A 20,680-nucleotide genomic window follows, 5' to 3' on the forward strand; every position below is an offset into this window, starting at 1 on the left:
AACAACACTACTCATTCAGCAACCTCCATGAGTCCTTTTTTTTGTCACTCAGGATTTCAGCCACAGACTCCATCTATGACAGCCTGCACTCTCACCAACGTCCTGGCCCTCAATGACTTTCTACAGACTATTCAATACAATCACAAAATAGCATACACCCAACTCCTCAGATCCAAGGAGTGAAAGAAGAAGTATGCTGACCAACACAGAAGAGACAACCCCACATGGGAGATCGGAGACCAGGTTTGGTTGTCCACCCAGTTTCTCCCTCGATGGATAAACCCAACATAATTCTTTCCTAGATACTTCAGGCCTTTCTGCAGCTCTACAAAGATCAACCCGGTGGCATTGAAATTCAAACTTCCTCCTTCTTGGAAACAAATACATCCAGTATTCCATTCTTCAGTCTTCAAAGAACACAAGCCTGACAGCTACCATTGCCTCATCCGACCCAAGAAACTGACTCTGCCTTCATACTCGGAAGAGTACGAAGTAGCTATCATCTGTGATTCCCAATACTACAGAGGGGCTCTACAATACCTTATCCATTGGAAGTGTTACTCTATCCAAGAGCGCACTTGGGAGCCGGTATCTCATCTAAACGCGCCTATCCTGGTTCGTCAGTTCCATAGACGGTGCGGGTGGACACTGGGATCGGCCCAAATAAAGAGGGCATACTGTCACAACAACTCGCTGGTCCTAGTGGAAGTGCTGGCACCATGAAAATTGATCTATCCATGTTGTGCATGTAAACCGACGCACGTGTGCCTCTACGTCCTGTTCACAGCAGACTTGTCTTCCCTAAAGATAGCCACCACCGGGATACAGATGTTCATTCAAAAGAAAATCGAGTTATACCGCGGACGCGTTGCAACCCTCTTGCTACTACCCATGGGTAAGATGCTTTTTCCCTGCCTTTTGCTCTTCTGCTGTTAGCTCTTTCTCTGGTCCCGCTCCTGCCTTTGGTTCCTCCTTTTTTCCCAACTCTCTCTCCCTCTTCCCGGCGGGCCGCTAGCGTTTTTTCACTGCACAGTGTCCGCTGTGTTTTTCCTGGTTCCCGCTTGCTTATGGACTCCACCTTTGGGTCGTGGATACTTCGTGCTGGCTCCTGCTTATAATACCTTTCCTCGCATTGGGGTAACCTTCATTCAGCTCCCCCTCTTTCTAGTATCTCCATACAACTGCTTACTATTACAGATTTCAGCCCTAGCCCCAGGATCATACTTGCCTCTCAGCATCTTAGCCATTACAGCGCCTTCCTTAGCCAGAATACCCTGCTCTAGGGGGGGCGCTGTTGGGCAGCCAGCAAGATGGCTGCCTAGTCTAATCGCTCCGTGGCCCGACTGCAACTAATCCGCCTCAATCAGCGGTTATATGGACTGCCTGAAGCCTTGAACTTGGACATTCGCTCCCCAGCGCCTCTGCACTGTCGAGACCGGGTTTGGTTCGAAACCGGAGCTTGTACGCGGCTTCGCCGCCAACTGGGGCCTCTTAGGCCATGTGATCCCCCTGCGGCCCACCCCCCCCTCGGCCTCGGGGAGCCGGGCTGCTGCGGCTGCTGGCCGCCCAGATCCTTTGACTGCCTGCGAGGGACGCGGCCGCCTGGAGCGCCGCGGTCCTCCCCCCTCCGCCCTCCCGCCCTGGACTCTGCCGTCGGGTGCTGCTGAGCGCCGCGGTCCTCCGCCCCCCCGCTCTCCCTGAGGGGGGTGCGCCTGGGCTTCCCGGCCTACGACGCAGCTCCACTCACCTGCCCGCTTCCACTCCTGGGCGGCGGGGGTGGCGCCGGCCCTCGGCGGGCCAACTCTTTCAGTGACATTGGGGGGACTGCAGGAGCGGCCCCCCGTAGTCTCCACATCCCGCGGCTCCTTCATTACTGATCCTGCGGACACCCTGTGATTCCCGGCTTGCGGCCCGCCGCCAACACTGCTAACCTTGCGTCTCCTGCCTGGCTGCCGGGCGCCTTCATCGCTGGCCCTGTGGACACTCAGCAGTTCTCGCCTCGCGGCCCGCCGCCTGCAGGGCTGGCCCTTGGGCCTTCCCCATTTGCTGCCTGGCGGACCGCCACTGACATCGCTGCCCAGTGATCAATTCGGATCTCCTGTCTGGCGGGCTGCCGCGGCCGTCGCTGGGCCTGTGGTGTGGCTGGGGCTGGGCTGCGGTGCTTGAACCATCTTGGCTCGGCCTCCCGCCACTGACTCCTGGCGTGCTTCTGCCCGCATCGCTATGCCCTGCGGGGGGGCCCGCTCCTGCCTGGACCACCGCTCACCTGCTTGACTGCAGAGACCTGAGGTGAGGAGACTGGGGGTGTAGAGCGCTGCAAGTTACGCCTAGTTTGCACCCTTATCCTTGGTTTGCGCTTCCCCCATTCCATGAGGATCTCTGGGCCCCAATCGCACCAGGCTCTCCCGCGACCATTCATCTTCCACCGGTGCGGCTCTGAGTGCCTGTACTGTCCGTTTACTTGCTACACCCTGAGTGGACCAGGCGCCTTGGACGGTGCCGCCCACCATTGCTGACTCCCTCTGACTGGGGCCCTCCTGGCTCCGGGGCGGGCGCCGCGGGTACTGTCCCTTCCGGGCCACTCTGCTGCTTCGACACCCAGCCTCCCCCTTGGTGCGGTCCTACTGCCGTTTAACTCAACTGCTGTGTGGGCCCCCCGCTCCTGTCCCCTGAGCGGCTGTCGCCTCATTGCAGATTGGCCGTGGGCCCTCTATAAACCCCCTGGGCCTCATCGCAGCCTTTCTACACAGCACTCCCTGCTAACCTCAGGGTACACCCCAGCCATGTCCGGCAAAGCACGCGGGGCCAACAAGGCTGGAGAAATGGACAAGTTTGCTAAATCACTTGCTAAGCAGGACCTAAGTGGGGCTGCCCTATCTCAGGACGACCTCGATGCATCCTCATGCCCCCCTCAGCCGACCTTACGACACTCATGGAGTCTATGGCCAAAAACTTTGCGGCATTCCATGAAAAACTTGACGAGAGAAATGCCAACGTGGCCTCACTGCGCACCAAATTGGATCAGCATGGTACTAGGCTGGTGGAGGCCGAGACCAGGATTGGGACCACTGAGGATGAGGTACATGTGCTCCGGAATACGGTCTCTGACTTGGTGCGGGATATGAAACAGGTCAAGGCGAAGTGCGACGACTTAGAGTCCAGATCCCGCAGGAATAATATCCGCATTGTTGGGGTTCCGGAGACAGCCCTCAAAGGCAAAATGAAACTTGCAGTCGAGACTCTTCTGAGAGACCTCCTGGGTGATCCCCAACTCTCCCCGTAATTTCACTATCGAGCGAGCCCACCGTTCTTTGGCCCCTCGTCCCAAGCCGGGTGATATCCCCAGACCAATTATTGCCAAGGTCCTCAGCTTCAGGGACAGAGACCATATTCTACGCCTGGCCCGCGAAAAAGGGGAACTGAAATTTGAGTCCCAGACTATCCGCATCTTTCCCAACTTCTCAATCAATGTTCAAATGGAGCGCAGACAGTTCAATGGTGTGAAAAAATTGCTTAGAGAAAGGAAAGTGGAATACTCCATGTTATTCCCTGCAAGGCTGAAGCTCACTCACCACAATAAGGTGTATTTTTTCACAGTCCCTGAGGAGGCGGTGAAATTCATGGAGGCCCATATTCCGCTCCCAGGGCCGGTGGGGGACCCTGTAGATGAGGGCTGAGCCGGCTTTCCTTGTATCCATTGCTAAAATTAGTGTGGTATCGTTACCACTCTTGCTATGTGCATTCTTCTTGTAATCCCATATATCCTTACCTCTGTGTATTGACTCAGTGTTGTAACTCATTGAGCAATTTCATGAAACGCAATGTTGGTCAATGAAGCAGGGTATACTGTTCATTGCACTTTAGCTGAGATTCTCTATTCCCATACCCCCTGCTCATTGTACTCTACTATGTTGTCTCCTTGAAATTCTACTCAGTTACCACTACAAGTTATTTGGTGTACTCCACCGTCGATTATCTTAGTCAGGCTCACGGCAGCAGCTTCCCCCGCTATAGTTGCAACGCCGAGTTTGGCTTGTTTGGTTCATTGGTTACTCCCCTGTTGGGTGCGGGGGCTTGGCCTGCCCCGTTGGGCGCGCCATGAAAGCCATGAGACCTTGGGTGGGTTCTTGGGCACTGCTGTGTTGGGGAAGGCAGTGAGGGAGGGGGGTGGTTTAGTTGGGGAATGTTTTAACAAAAATGGTGAGACAGTGGTGGCCTCTGGTATGACGTATCTGGCCACTGCATTAGTGGCCGGCTCTTGGTCGACAAACTATGACACACGTTACTTTGATCCCCCCTAAAGCCCTACTGAATGGCCATTAGGCTAATGTCATGGAATATTAGAGGGCTCAGCAATTTCACAAAGTGACGTAGGATCACGGCTTATGTCCAGAGGCACGGGGTCCAAATACTTTTCTTACAGGAAACCCATGCCCTCATACATCTCTCGACCTCGCTCGCTCCGGCATGGAGCCCCAACAGATACTATACGTGTTCTCCTCACAGTCCAGAGGAGTCCTCACCTTGATTCACAATTCCTTGGAGTTCTCCCTTCGCACCAGCCATATTGATCCCCTGGGTAGATTTGTGATTCTCCACGGTTCCCTTGCTAATACAGAGTGTCTTCTGGTTAACACGTATGCCCCATGCATTGATGCACCCGATTTTTTTGACCACATCCTTGACATCCTCCTAGGGTACGTGGGGGTTCCTATTATCTGGGGGGGGGCATCGATCTCGCACCAAGAACACTGTCCAGAGCCGCTCGCCGTCTCCGGGCGCACATGCTCACGGCTGGTCTGGTAGACGCCTGGAGAGAACTCCACCCAAAGTCGAAAGAGTTTACATTTTACTCCTCTGTCCACGACAGCCACTCCAGGATAGACCTCTTCCTTCTATCCGCAGGGCTCATGGGCAAAACACTTACCACACAGATTCTGCAGCGTACGCTATCTGATCACGCCCCGGTCACATTGGACATTGCCTTGTACCCGGCCCTCCCCCAGCATTCTAACTGGCGGTTTAAGTCAGATGCACTGCATGATATTATCTTCAGGGCTGACATCCTTGCTGATATCACATCGTTTTTCGATAATAATAAACGACACGACACAACAGACGGGGTGAGATGGGAGGCCTTTAAGGTTTACATTAGGGGCATGTGTATATCCAGGGAGGCTGGAGTCCTGAAAGATATCAGAAATTCCCTGCGCCGCTCTGATTCCAAACTCTGGGAATTAGAGCGTGATTATGCGACCAACCCCTCACCACCTAAGCTTGCACAGATAAGAATTGAACTGGATACGTTTGAGTCCTTGGCCCGCAGTGAGATTAGATACCTAGCCCGGCCCATTGCGGCCCAGAAGTATGGTGAAGGAGAGAGACCGGGCCGTACACTTGCCCGTCTTGCCCGGGCCGAGGGTGGTAGAGCTCGAATCGACAGTATCATAGACAATGACGGGGTACGTTATTGGTCTGACAGGCCCATTCTCGAAACCTTTGTAGATTTCTATGCAGCCCTCTATGCCCAGCAACCGGAGCACAGCCCGCAGGATCTGGCCGATCTCCTAGAACGCATCCCTATGTCACTTATATCTCTAGCCACCAAAGAATAATTAGATGTTCCCTTTACCCTTGACGAAATCACCGCCGTTATTTCTGCTCTCCCTAAGGGCAAAGCCCCGCCCTGATGGCCTGACCGCCGAGTTTTATCAGGAACATGTGGCCCTCCTTGCTCCACGCCTCCACGAGGTTTGGGAAGAATCGCTACGTCTTGCTACCCTCCCCCGGTCTTTGCGTGAGGCTGTTATTACCGTGCTCCCCAAGCCGGGTAAACCACTGGATGAATGTGGGGCTTATAGACCTTTGTCGCTTATCAACACCGATACCAAAATCTTCGCCAAAGTCATCGCAAATAGGTTTCTCCCCATCATGAAATACTTGATTCACCCAGACCAAAGTGGTTTTGTCCCGGCCCGCTCCACTGCCTTAAACATTCGACGTCTATTTAACGTACTCTCTAGAATAGACCCCTAAGCCAACGCTGTGGCCGTGACGTTGGATGCCCAAAAGGCGTTCAACATGGTCTCGTGGCAGTACCTGTGGGCAGTGCTCGAGAAGATGGGGATTGGCCCATACATGTTGTCCTGCATTAAACTCCTATACACTTGCCCCGTGGCCCGGGTCCTAGTTAACTCTCACTTGTCGGCTCCCTTCTCCCTCCACCGTGGGACTCGACAGGGGTGCCTGTTTTCTCCCTTGCTATTTGCGATGGCTATCGAGCCCATGACGGATAGTATACGGAACAACCACGTGCGCAAAGGGATTCGTCTCCGGGATACCCCCGAAATTATATCACTTTACGCTGATGACGTGCTTTTATACATTAGAGACCCCTCAGTCCACCTCGACCCGATCATGCGTGAAATTATCAAAATTGGCACATTCTCGGGCTTCACCATAAATTACACTAAATCAGAAATCCTACCCCTCACGCCTGCAACCCCGCAACCTGCATGCGAATTTCCTCTCAAATGGGCACCGGGGGGCATCAAATTGTGGGTGCGATTTCTCGCCGTCCATAACCAGTACAAGAGGGACCCTGCAATAACTCAGACAGAAAAGAGCCAAGTTAACATTACTTTATTAATGCACAAGCATTCGCGAATGGGCAGCAAGTTCAAACGTCTCGCAAAGCAAGTCGTCAAAGTGCCGCGCTTTGCCCTGCACATCGTGGTCCTTTTATACCCATCTGTTTTACATTGTCATACATTGCTGCACATAGATTATGTCCACCACAAGGCGGTTCCTCCCAGTCATGACTTTGCATCAAGGTCAACAGTTCAACATCTGCTATTGTGGTTTCCTGTTATCTGTTATTCGCTCTCTCTCGTGCCCCTCTGTGTATCTCTGTGCACGAGGCTGTGCTTACTCATTCCTTCCCCACCCGTAATCTGCAGATAGTTTTAGCAGGCTCAACATGCTTCGACATACAGTGACCAAACACAATTCTTCTGTTAAAAACAAGTTCTTGCCAGGTCAGCAGGTCTCTTTCTAGTTTGCAATTGCTATTCATATATGGCCATTAAACGCCACCGTATAAAAGAGAAGGCCTCTTCTTTTAGCAAAAAGTACATTCTTTTAACGCATATGATGATTAGTACAAACTCCAAGTGTGAGCACAACATTACATATGTATGCGTACCTTCAATCCACCCTTTGCTCACACTTGAGCATCAATCTAAACCTTCCTAGCATAAGCAGATGGCAGGAAAGCAACATCATCACATACTGTATGTACCATAATCTTCTCCAGGCCTCCCATGTCAAAAAATTCCTGTTGTACATGGCTTTTATCCATTGGATTTAGGCGCGTTATGCTGGAAGAACACATGGAAACACAGCACGACACACATACCGGGAAACATTGGATGCAGAGACAAATACCTACAACTATTGCCGCTAGAACCAGTATAGGCGTAAGAAGTTGCCATCCAATTTCTTTCAGGAGCTTCATCCACCAGCTATCTCCTGACCCTTCCTCCTGGTGGATGCTATCCGCCACTTTATGCAGTTTGTTTACTCCATCCAGGATTCCTGTACTCCCTTCTGGTATGTAAACACAGCATTGGGATCCCACCAAAAAACAGACTCCGCCCCTTTCTGCAGTGAGTATGTCTAAGACATACCTATTTTGGAGAGCCACTAGCCGAATTGCTTTCATTTCATAAGTGATGTTTTCCATTAGGTCTGCAGATTCTTCGATTACGAACTCAAGGGCCCTGCTTAGCTTTTGGATTTCTTGACTGTTCATAAAGATGCCCGCTGGAGGAACCAGGACCCCCATCAGATCTATAAACGTTTCCCATCCTGTAGGTTGATACGTAGGAATTTTTGGGTTTACTGCTCGTTTATTTCTGCTGTGTATTTCTTTATGCAGAGTAGACGGGGCATATACCATCACAGCCGGCATTATTCTGGCTATGTAACATACCCCAACAAAATCTTTGGCTAACCACAAATAAGCCCTCTTGTTACAGACGTAGGCATGTCCTTCAATCTGTAACAATCCCTTTGTGTAGTTATTTAGATTCACCATTTGACTGCACCCCGAGATCATTCTTTGATTACCTCTTGCGCTCCTCTTAAAACATATATTCTTTGGCCTAAACTCTTGTGTGATGGTGATAGGGGGAGGAGGTTCTCTTACTATCTGTACCATAGCAGGTGCAAGCCCGATTCCCTCAGTTTTGATTTTATAGCGTATCTTTTCCTTTAGAAGGGTTTTGTTCTCTCCTCTAACATAACAAGCGGTATTCGGTATCATATATTGCTGTGCTGACACTATTCTCATGTAAATTAATGTACACCCCGCATCCTCAGTAACTGGCGATGCGTACACTGGGATGCCTTCACTGCTATGTCGGGGCATGTGGGTGCAGATCCAGCAATCAGTTTTATTCACTACCCCATATGTTGTGTTTATTATCTTCACGTATTCATTTTTAGCATAGTCTTCCGGGTCGTGTTGGTCATAGGCATCTCGATTCCTGCTCTTGACCCAATCTGTTCTCCCTGTTTCATTTGACTCGGGCAACAGGTTCTTTAATTCATATCTAGATGGATGTTCCAGATACCAGAATATTATGGCAAATGCTATTAGTACTACTATCGTGCATACAGAAAACAAAATTTTGCCTCTTGTGGTACAAACTGGTATTTTCCTCTTACCTTCTGTGTTTGAGGAGCATACACTTATCCGTTCAGGGACTAAACCAGCATACACGGGTGTAGACATAGTTCAGTATATGGCTCAGTATACAGCGTATATCAGTTGCAACCTAGCGATATAGCAATATCCCCTATTTAAAGCACCAGTGTCCTTATTACTCTAGTAGTGGTAGGTCTCACTGAAAACCTTCATCCGATCTGTCCCACGTCTCGTAGTGCCTGTCCCAGGAGGGGAACGCCGAAGGCCCTTCAGGCTACAAGCCCGTCGTCTTCAGTAAGGCACAATTCTGCTAAAACCAACAAGAGAGTCCAAATGTTCATCTCCCTAATGATCAAAGTTCAAAACAGTGTCCTTACACGTTGCTTGGCACATACACGTCACGGGATCGGAGGCGATGGGCACACCTGTCACTGGCATCTGGCAGTACACTTGCAACCTGCGGTTTGTCGGTTCCCTTTTCTGGAGGAATCAATAGTGGCAGCGTCTTCTTGACGTGATTCACGTGGTACCAGTGCGGTTTGCCATCAACTTTTACCGCAGTTTGTGTTGCGAGGAGAACCTGAAACGGGCCCCTCCATCTGGGTTGCAGTCCGCTGGTGCGATCGAAGGCTTTTATAACAACCCAGTCACCGGGCTGCACGTCGTGACCTTCTCCTATCAGAGGAGATGGAGCTACTGCGTTCACCTGTGCATTAATAGAAATCAGTCTATTAGTTAACCCAATACAGTACTGTTGTAATGCAGGCCATGCTTGCTCAGACAATCTCTTAGGTGATATGGGGGTCCCAATACTTGGTGGACGCCCCATAACAATTTCGAAAGGAGATAAACCATGTGTACGCTTAGGCATAGTACGCATACTCAATAATGCAATAGGCAATGCATCCGGCCATTTCAGTCCCGTTTCAGCACAAGCCTTTGCCAGTTTGTTCTTCAATACCTTATTTGTGCCCTCTATAATCCCAGCTGATTGAGGATGAAAAACTGCGTGGAAACGTTGATCAATACCAAGGGCCTTGCAAACTTTGCGTACTACTTCACCAGTAAAATGAGTCCCATTGTCAGACCATAGATATCTGGGGACCGTATACAAGGGCACCCAGTGTTTCAATATGCATTGTGCTGTGGAGGTGGCACTATTGTCCCGCAGGGGATATGCTTCCACCCATCCTGAGAACCCACATTTCATCACCAAACAGTAGGAATGTTTATTTACAGGCTCCAGCTGTATAAAGTCCATATACACCACCTCAAAAGGGCAGGTGGGTAACTTACTGTGGCCCGCCGGGGCCGGTACACCTTTCCCCACATTATATAAAACACATATTTCACATTGTTTTGCCCATTGGCGACAATACATTCCCAATCTTTTGTTGTACCACACAGTACTTAAAACTTCTTCCATAGTTCTTGCGTTAACGTGGGTTGGACCATGAGCCACGCTCACTATCACAGGTAAGTATGCGTCAGGTAGTACCCAGGTGTTCGTTTTGGTATGTGCCCATAGCCCATCTACCGTCTCCTCATATTGATCATCCTTGTGCCAAGATAGTCTTTCTTCAATGGTTGCATCTGCTTGGATTTCCTTTACGCGCTCCTTCGTCCCTTCCATAGTCACATCCCTCCCCACTATGAGCTGTCGGGCTTCCCACCGAGTGTCCCTTGTGGCAGCTAGTTTAGCCATCTGGTCAGCCAAAGAATTTCCCTGCGTGACATAATCCAGTGTTTTTTTATGCGCTGAGCACTTCACTACGGCCACCATTTTGGGCAGCGTAAGGGCTTGCAATAATTCAGCAATCAATCGGGCATGTTTAATAGTATCACCTTGAGAGGTTAAGAAGCCACGCTCTCCCCAGAGTTTACCAAAACTGGAAACCACCCCGTGCGCGTAGGCTGAATCAGTATAAATTGTCACTTTCATGCCGCTGCTTAACACTAATGCTCTAGTTAGCGCAATCAATTCTGCCGCCTGCGCCGATTTCTCACACACTTTCCCACTCTCAATCAACTGTTCCCCTGTAGTTACTGCATACCCTGCTGTTGTCTCCCCATTTGGCAGTTTGAAACAGGAACCATCACAGAATAATATACCCTCATTATCAACCAGCGGGGTGTCTTGCAGGTCTGCTCTACCCTTAGTGTGTTCTTCCATTTGAATCACACAATCATGCCTAATGTCATCAGGTGAGGTGGGCAAAGGAAGCAGTGTCGCTGGATTCAAAGTGTTACACCGTTCAATTTTTACATTACTGGCAAACAGGATCATCTCATACTGTGTGAGTCTAGCTGTAGTCAAATGCTGTGTATGCACTCTATTCAGAAGAACATCTACCGTATGTGGAACTTTTACTGTTACTTCACTCCCTAGGATGATACCTGCACTTTGTTTTAGGGCTGTCGCTGCTGCAGCTACTGCTCTCATGCATGGGGGTAGGCCTCGAGCTACTGAGTCCAGAGTGCTAGAAAAATATGCACATGGTCTCTGTTTACCCCCTTGTTCCTGTGTCAAGACTGACACAGCGCAACCTTCCTGTTCATCAACAAAAAGGCAAAATCTCTTAGTATAATCAGGTGTGCCTAAGGCCGGTGCGTGGCATAGAACATCTTTCATAGCTGTCAGGGCTTTTTCCATCTCAGGTGTCCATTCTAATGGGCCGTTTTCTTGTACTTCTTTTAAGGCTTTTAGCATGGGCTGGATCAATACAGAGAATTCAGGAATCCAGTGCCTACAGTAGGATAAAACACCAATTATCCTTCGGAGACCCTTTGCCGTGTCTGGACCTTTTATGGACTGTATCAAAGCAATGCGATCAGTAGACAGGGTTCGCCCCTCTTCGGACAGCTCAAAGCCTAAATAATGGACCTTTTGTTTTACATACTGCATTTTGGCTAGGGCTACCTTGTGCTTATTCTCTGCTAAGTGCATTAGCACCAATCTGGTCACATAATGGCATTCCTCTTCGGTGGCTGCACATAATAGCAAATCATCAACATATTGTATCAGAGCAGTGTTAGCGGGTAGGGCTAGGTTATCCATCTGTGTTTTTAGTGCTTGGCTGAATATGGCGGGACTTTCTGTATATCCCTGCGGGGCTCTAGTAAATCGATACTGTCTATCTCGAAGAGTAAAACTAAACAGGTACCTGCTTTCTTCGGCAATAGGAATGCTGAAGAAGGCATTTTTCAAATCAATTACCGTAAACCATTTTGCTGTTTTGGGAATTAAAGTGAGTACACTTGAAATATTAGGGACAACTGGATATCTGGGTTCTACTATTTTGTTTATTTCTCTTAAATCAATAATAAAACGATAGGGTACGGCTTCATCACCTTTCTTGTGTACTGGAAGGATCGGAGAGTTACAAGGGCTATCATTTGTTGGCTCTACCACCCCTAACCGTATCATGTCCTGTACTATTTGATATAGTGCCTGCTCTCCCTCGTGTGATATGCGATATTGTTTTATCCTGGGCAACCTGGCACCGGGCTTTAGTTTGATTACTACTGGGGAAACATCCAACACTCCTACATCATTCCCATGAGTGGCCCATAGTTCATTCGGGATGTCTTGGAGTTCCGGGGGCAGGGTTTGCATTACTCCTATCATACTCATAGGTTTGCTTATGGTCATTCTCACTCCCTGGGGGGAGCAATATATTGTGGCCCCTAGCGTTTTTAATGCATCAATACCTAACAAGTTTTCTGGGCAGTGATTGGTCAACAGCCACCCATTCTCCCATTTTACCCCATGAAGTTCCGCTTCTACTATTTCACTTACAGGAGTCTTTATTGGATTTCCCCCAAATCCAACTGATACCTTGCTTTTATCCGATAATGGGACAGCGGGGACGGCTCTGATATTCACGGAACTGTTTCCAGCTCCTGTGTCTACCAGACATCTCAAGTTTCGGTGGGGGCCGATCCTAATAGAGGCATAAGGCCCCCTTTGGTCTATAGGAACCTGCACCACTCCCGCTATCTCATTCCGGCATCCTCAGGACATATCGCTTGTGTTATCCTGAAAATCATCGCTATAGTATACCCCTTCTCCACATTCTTCACCCTGGCATACACCTTGTACTTGTGGTGTTTGTTGTGGCTGATACAGTAGATTGGGGGGAGGCGGGGCCGGCCAGGGAACATCCCCTCTTGCTTGTCCGTCAAAGGCATTGGGTTGAGGGGGTTTAAACATTCTATTGTCTTGGTTGCCGTACCCACCAGTCCTATTTCCTGGGGCAAATGTTGTCTGTGAAGGGGGCCGTACGCCCCTTCCTCTCCCACCACTCTGGGGACACTGGGATTTCCAGTGTCCGGGTCTCTTGCAGAAGGCACATACATCTTGGGGTAGCCCATCACTCCTCCCATATAGCGCACCTCCTTGCACTGTACCTCTTCCTGTCCCTTGGCCCCCTATCATGTTGCTGCTATAGCCCTGTGACGGGCCGTTATTATTGTAGTTATACCTGCCTTGGGGCCCTTGATGCAACTGTTGCATCAACACTTTGGTTTTTAAATCCTTCTCTTGTCGTGCCTTTTGTTGTCCCTTTACTCTTTCCCCTCTTTCATAATACCTGGCCATTTCGAGGAGATCCCGGGGGTTTCTAGTCATCCATGTACTTTCTGCCCTCCTAATGTTCTCCTGAATTGGCCCGTGGAGCCCCTCTACAAAGTTTGTGGCAAAGTACCGTTGGCCCGTTTCAGACCCTATCTCTAGCCCACTGTGCGCTTTGAATGCTGCTTCATAACGCAGAAAGTACTGTGCTACCTCCTCACTTGCACCCTGTATCACAGCGGACAGTTTCTCCACATTCACATCAAATGGGGGTAACACCTTTTCTAGAGCCCTCAGGACTGCCATGCCATGCCCCCTTAGGGGTTCAGGATATTCCTCATGCAGTTTTCTATTTTTGCTCGCATCCATTACATCTTTCCATTTTATTGTTTCATTGTCTTTGGCACGAAAGGGGGTCCATATTTCTTCTGGGACAATGGCTAACAATATGTTATCTACATCCTCTACGGTAAATAACCCTGGTCTGAATAACTTTCCCACTTCTTTGTAGAATCCTGCCGGGTCTATACGGGGGTCGGGGATGGACTTGGTGATATGCATTAATTCAATTCGGGATAAAGGGACATACACATAGGTGCGCATCATGTTACCAGTGGCTGCCTCTATGGTGGGTTGGCACTCTCTCATTGGCATTAATAGTGACTTTTCTGTATTTGTTTGTTCACTCACAAGGGCCTGCACTGGTGATGAAGCAGAGGACTGGTGACTAAGAGTTTTCTCTTTTATTTTTTTATAATCTTTTAATAGTTTCTCCACCTTAGCCATCCTCCATTCTTCCGCCCCTGAATCATCCACTCTTATATTAGATAGCAGTTTCTTATCCAATTCCGTCCTAATCCTATTCCACTGGGACACATATCTAGGCTCCTTTTCCTCTTCTATATCATCCACCCTAATAAGAAGATATTTAATTACGTTTACTTGTATAGGCCAGCCAAGGCCCTCCATCAGACTCACCAGGGTGGACATGGACTGCGAGTGTATGGATGCTATCATACGATTAGCTACGTTTTGGCCCGCCTGGTCTGCATCTTTGAGTTTAGCCTCTCTTTCCCTCACCTCTCTTTCCCATGCCCTCTTTTCCTTCTCCCATTCAACACTGCCCCTTATGACTTCCTCTATTATGTCTGACATACATCCCCATAACTGAACACTGGACGCAGTCACTGGTAGTAACGCGACAGCGTCCTGATATGCTGAGGGCAGATCCGCAGTACTCTGTCCTCTCAATTTACAGTTACCCTCATGAAAGGTATATAGTTTAGTGGCCACTGTCCTAAATTCCAAAGGTGTCAAACACCCCAATTGGTCCCGTAGGCTGTCATTGAGGGGTGTGCCATACAGCCCGGTCATAAGGATTTGCAAGTCTCCATCTCTATCCTTTTCTACAGTAGTCGTTCTCCTATGGTCTATCAACCTATCTGGGTCCCCATACTTCATTGGGAATTCCACCCTTTCACCCTCACTGTCTGCCGGTGGAGCTGTAGCTCCTGGAAACAATAATTCAGTCGTTGTTTGTTCTGCTTCTAGCCCTATCACATCTTCATATCGAGGCACCGGCACGGCAGGATACATACCCCCACTGTTCTTAATCATCATATGTCTATCCAACTGATCTAGCCTCTCACCCTTCTCTTTTATCTCTAGATCATGTAATTTTTGATTTACCGTTCTCTTCTGCTCCTTTGCTTTTTGTTTATTCTGAGCATTGCGCCTGCGCATTGCTTCTACCCTCCATAGTCGTATAGCCTCAAACTGTGCGGGTCTAACCCGTCTTTTTACTAACTCTATTTCTACTTTGGATATGCGGTCCACATCAAAGGACCCGGTGTCTGGCCATTTATGCTCAATCAAATCTTTTGTGTATTCGGACCATTCTTTTAAGAACAATGTTGAATTCAATCCATGTTTAATCAACATATCAAATGCAGGGGTTCCTTCAAGAGGGGCATAGTGTCTCTTGCCTATACCACTCTTGCTGGAAGCCGCTTGACCCATTTTGTTGGTATACCGCAATTGCCTAAAACACTCACCTTTCCCAAATATGCACCTATTGGCTAACAATAATAATACATCCTCCTGGCGTATCTAACATATCATATCATCATTTCAACATTACTTCTTCATAGACGGACTTACCACCGTCCTCTTCACAAACCCTGAATCATTATTCCCTTATTCCATCATGCATCCGTCCATACCACTTATCTTAAGGGTCCCGCCAGAGTGTTCCGGACCCGAAGGGCGACAGCCTGCTGTTCCACCGCCGACGGAGCCGGAAAAACAAGGATGACGCGTTGGTTGCAATCAAAGGTGCGGATTCAGTTGTTGGGGCCCCGTGATCAATTCCTTCTCCGGTTCCGCCGCGGCGTTCCTCACCCAGTGACGGACTGTCGCTCCTTCGCATCCCACTTCTGACACCAAAATTGTGGGTGCGATTTCTCGCCGTCCATAACCAGTACAAGAGGGACCCTGCAATAACTCAGACAGAAAAGAGCCAAGTTAACATTACTTTATTAATGCACAAGCATTCGCGAATGGGCAGCAAGTTCAAACGTCTCGCAAAGCAAGTCGTCAAAGTGCCGCGCTTTGCCCTGCACATCGTGGTCCTTTTATACCCATCTGTTTTACATTGTCATACATTGCTGCACATAGATTATGTCCACCACAAGGCGGTTCCTCCCAGTCATGACTTTGCATCAAGGTCAACAGTTCAACATCTGCTATTGTGGTTTCCTGTTATCTGTTATTCGCTCTCTCTCGTGCCCCTCTGTGTATCTCTGTGCACGAGGCTGTGCTTACTCATTCCTTCCCCACCCGTAATCTGCAGATAGTTTTAGCAGGCTCAACATGCTTCGACATACAGTGACCAAACACAATTCTTCTGTTAAAAACAAGTTCTTGCCAGGTCAGCAGGTCTCTTTCTAGTTTGCAATTGCTATTCATATATGGCCATTAAACGCCACCGTATAAAAGAGAAGGCCTCTTCTTTTAGCAAAAAGTACATTCTTTTAACGCATATGATGATTAGTACAAACTCCAAGTGTGAGCACAACATTACATATGTATGCGTACCTTCAAAATACCTGGGGATCCATGTATCCCTCTCAAAATCCTCCTTATTGGCTGATAACTATGGGGCCGCCGCGCAATATGCCGGTGCCAGGATGGAAAGATGGCGTAACCTCCCCCTCTCACTATCAGGGAGATTGTCCCTAATAAAAATGATCATAGTTCCGAAACTCCTTTACATATTCACTAATGTTCCACTCTGGCCCGGTAAACAGTACTTTGCTGACCTGCATGCGGGATGCGCCCGTGTTCTATGGCACTCTGGCGCTGTGCGCAGAAAGTGGCAGTATATGACCCTTCCATATGAGAGGGGCGGCTTCAGTGCGCCTGATCTCACCCAGTACTGGATAGCTGCTCAGGCCCAGCATGCTACATACTGGTACCATCACCAGGACCTCCCCCGCATGTTAAGCTTGAAATCCTGGCGACTGAGGGGGTGAATGTCATGTCACTGATCCTGTTTCACTCGTACCGCTCAGAGGCCGCTGCTGACCCAGTAGCCTCCACTATAAGGGCGTGGAGGCAGATTCTGAAGCCTGGCTCTGACTCCCCCCCCCGTACTACAAATGGCTCCCCCTCTGGTCTTTCCCTGGCCCCACACAAGATCAGCTGCTCATGCGTCACTGGTCGGACTTGGGATATAGATCACTCTCCGACCTGTTCCCTGGCGGGACATTCATCACCTCAGACACCTGGAAGCCTGGGCACTCCAAGTCTTCTCTGGAGTTGCTACAATACTTTCGACTTAGAGCGGCGGTCCAAGACATGTGGCCTTCATATCCGGACGAACCCCCTGAGTCCCCCGAGGTCTGCTACATTTCTAATTCCGCTGGTGGTAGGGGCATTGTATCCTCACTTTATAAAATGTTGATGGCACGAGCTGTAGAGCCCCCCCCACACTGCTAGGGACGCCTGGAGCAGGGATCTGGGATTGGACATCACAGATGGTATGTGGACCAAAATAAGCGCGCATACCCGCAAGGTTTCTCTTAACTCCAGAGTTAGATGTGCTCAATACAAGCTACTTAATCGCCTGTACTACACTCCCCATGCTATTGAGAAATTTGCCCCGGATCAATCCCACCCCTGTCAAAGATGCAAATCCAGCGACGCGGACCATGCCCATATATTCTGGTCCTGTGGGGCTCTGGCCCCGTTCTGGAAGGCTGTGCTTGAGACCCTCTCCGATATAGTGGGGTTCTGTGTGGACCATGAACCCCTGTCTCTTTTGTTTGGGCTCTGGGAGGGAGCTGAGGTGAAACGGGAAGCTAAGTTTCTGAATGTGGCGGCGGCTGTGGCCAAGAAATGCATTCTGCAATGTTGGAAGTGCAGATCCCCCCCTTCTCTGGAAATGTGGCTGAAGGCCCTCACTTGGACGCAATCTTGTGAAGAAGACTACATTAACATGCTGCCCAGCAATGCTCGTCCCAAAAACATATGGACGGAGTTTTGTAGTTACTTGAACCGTAAAGTGGATCTGGAGCTTTTGTCATCTCCCCCTTCTCCCGACCAGGGGTCAGATCGCAGTACACGATGATTGCTCCAATGCATTCGACCTCTGTTAAGATTATATGTGACCCTCTGTAGAGTGTGTGCATTTCATTCATGATTTAAATGTGAACAGTGTGTTCTGGTTTGACTGTAACTTGTGATATGCCAACCACTACTTCTTGCCAATAAAGAAAAGTTTTAAAAACAAAGAAAAAAAAGAATATCCTGCTCTAGCTATCATACTTACCGACTACCATATTTACTAATCGAAAAGAACACAGAGGCCTTTGGCTAACCAACTATTTCATTACCAGTTCCACTACAGAGGGTTTTTATGCCTTTTGGCTTTTCCCTCGAGAAAACATGACACTTCCGACCTAGTCACCCCCGTGTCTTTACCGTAGATTATAGCGGAGGTCACTGTGGTGGCTGGGGAGGATAGGTCCTACCTCTTCACGGACCGTCTGCAGGACAAATCCAAGGCAAGACAGAAGAAGGAAAAAATGAAGACATCTCAAAAAGCCTCCAGTTCTTCGGACAGAGGTGAGGATTTTGAGAGATTCACTATTAACTTCACAAAATTGTTCAGGATTCTGTCCAGAAGCATTGTATTCCTGCGAACCGTTATAGATATCGTTGCCTCGAAAGCAAGCTTATGATAGGATGGATTAAAGGTCTCCTGACCAAGATACAACTTCTGAAGTCAAAGAAAGTTATAACAGTTCCCACATGCAATTTGCTTCTGTGCAGACTGTCATCTTGCATTTCTCTAATACAGAATTGCAGGCTACATATGTGCCCACTGAAAGATATTCTAGATTGTAAATAGTAGCAGGTCTCATGAAACTGGGACAACAACCTTCCTCTCACCAATGCATTTCAGAAGAATCTCCTGAAGTGGCAGGATGAAAGCACCCTGGTGAGAGGAGACCTGTTCACAGAGCGGCAGTTCAAGGTTATAATGGACGCATGTTTAGAGTGCTGTGGAACGCACCTTGGCAACCACCGTGCCAAGGGGCTGTAGTGAGGAACTTAGGGCTTTATTTCAATACTGATGTTTTTCTGCCTCAATTGAAACACAGCCTGGGATCTGGTTCCTCCGTTTCCATATATAGAACAATACCATAGCATTAACTAGGAGACTGAGGTCAGTACAGTAATTCACATCTGAGTCACACTGCTTGAATGCAGGGGTGTTGCTAGGGGGGGGCTAAGGGGGCTATAGCCCCTGATCTTTTGGTTGTAGCCCCGGATAGAATCTCAGGAGCTACAGCCAAAAGACTAGCTAGCCCCCAGTCCCAACAGTTATGACAACAGCTTAGCCCCGAGTCCTTTCCAGACCTAGCAACTCCCCTGCTTGAATGAAGGAGAAAAATAAAAGCCTATTTCTGTGATTATTTGCACTGCACGAACACATTCAGACATGTATGAATGAGCTAAGTTTGCCAGCAGCTAAGCCCTGCATGTAAGGTCAGAGACAGGACAGATTACTCATGGGAATAGGAAGAAGCATGTAAGCAAATCTTCCACCGAGCAAAGTTACAATATCTACTGATAACATAGATATTAATGCTGAAGAATAGAGTTTTGCTGCCAAATCGCAAAGCAGTCTGGACGGAACACAAAAGTTATATTTTATCCATCTCACGGTTACATCTCAAGATAATTGGTTCTAACAATTGTACTCATTTCACTCCACTCTTGCGTCTTCTGAAGCAACCAATGGTAAATGTAGTTTAGCTAAATACATGTGTCTAAGGCTTTTGACCAATCATAATGTGTGTAAAATAAAATGACTTCATTAGATGAGCTAACCTACGTATCTGTCATTGTACCACATGTTTAGACTAGACCAATGAAAGTGCTTACTGAATGGAATCATGTATATTGTTACTCACATTAGCCAATCACAAAGAAGACGTATAAATTGGTTGCTTTTTGCTTTCAGTAAATCTCAATATTAGCATGTACTACAAATGGAATGTATGTGGATATTTCCATGCATAGGTAGTTTGCAATACATTTTAGATTTTTCTTGTATTCTGTGGATTGCATTTTCTGGCTCTTGGAGTACCTTTATTGGCAGAAGGGACCTGCCTTCCATTTCGGTGGCCCGAGTACGGGGAATTCCAGGTCCTCCTGGACCATCTGCTGGCACCTCTGCAGTACCCTGGGGCAGTGGCAAATTTACGGCAAAGGGCCCAGTGGGCAGCACCTGACAAAGGGCCCTAGGTGGGCGGCACATGGAGGAGAAGCTTAAGGTGGACATAGTTAAATTGCGGTCACAAGTGCACAATGATGAACCTTCGGACAAAAGTTATTTTTTTAAAAGATTTCATTATATTTACCTCTGTTTAGGGGTCTGACTAACTGGAAACAACTGGGCCTCCTGAGCAGGCTTTGATCTCAATGGTAACATTGGATGATCAAGTCTGAAACTAATGTTGGAAATTAACATGTTTGAAGGCTAAGGGCACTAGCAGCTTATCAAGACCAAACAAGTTCCTAGACAAATGGCTCTAAGAAGGTTAGTTGGATCCAATGTTTGATGACTGAAACACAAGGGTGCGTGGCAGAGCAAGTCTTAAAAAGAAGAGCAAAGAAAAATAATGGAGGCCTTAAGAACATGGGCAATGGGAAGACGTTACAGGATGTGACATCACCGGCTAATTCCTACAGTATGCAGATCCATTCTATGCATGGCCCCTGTGTCCTTAACCCACACACATCAAATGTCATTAAACATCACAGATGTAATTAAAGGAGTGCACCCAAACTATAGAGTTGTTACATACGAATAATAAAGTGTCCAT

Source organism: Ambystoma mexicanum, chromosome 5q (assembly GCF_040938575.1).
Source record: "Ambystoma mexicanum isolate Mex_15411 chromosome 5q, UKY_AmexF1_1, whole genome shotgun sequence".
Taxonomy (NCBI): domain Eukaryota; kingdom Metazoa; phylum Chordata; class Amphibia; order Caudata; family Ambystomatidae; genus Ambystoma; species Ambystoma mexicanum.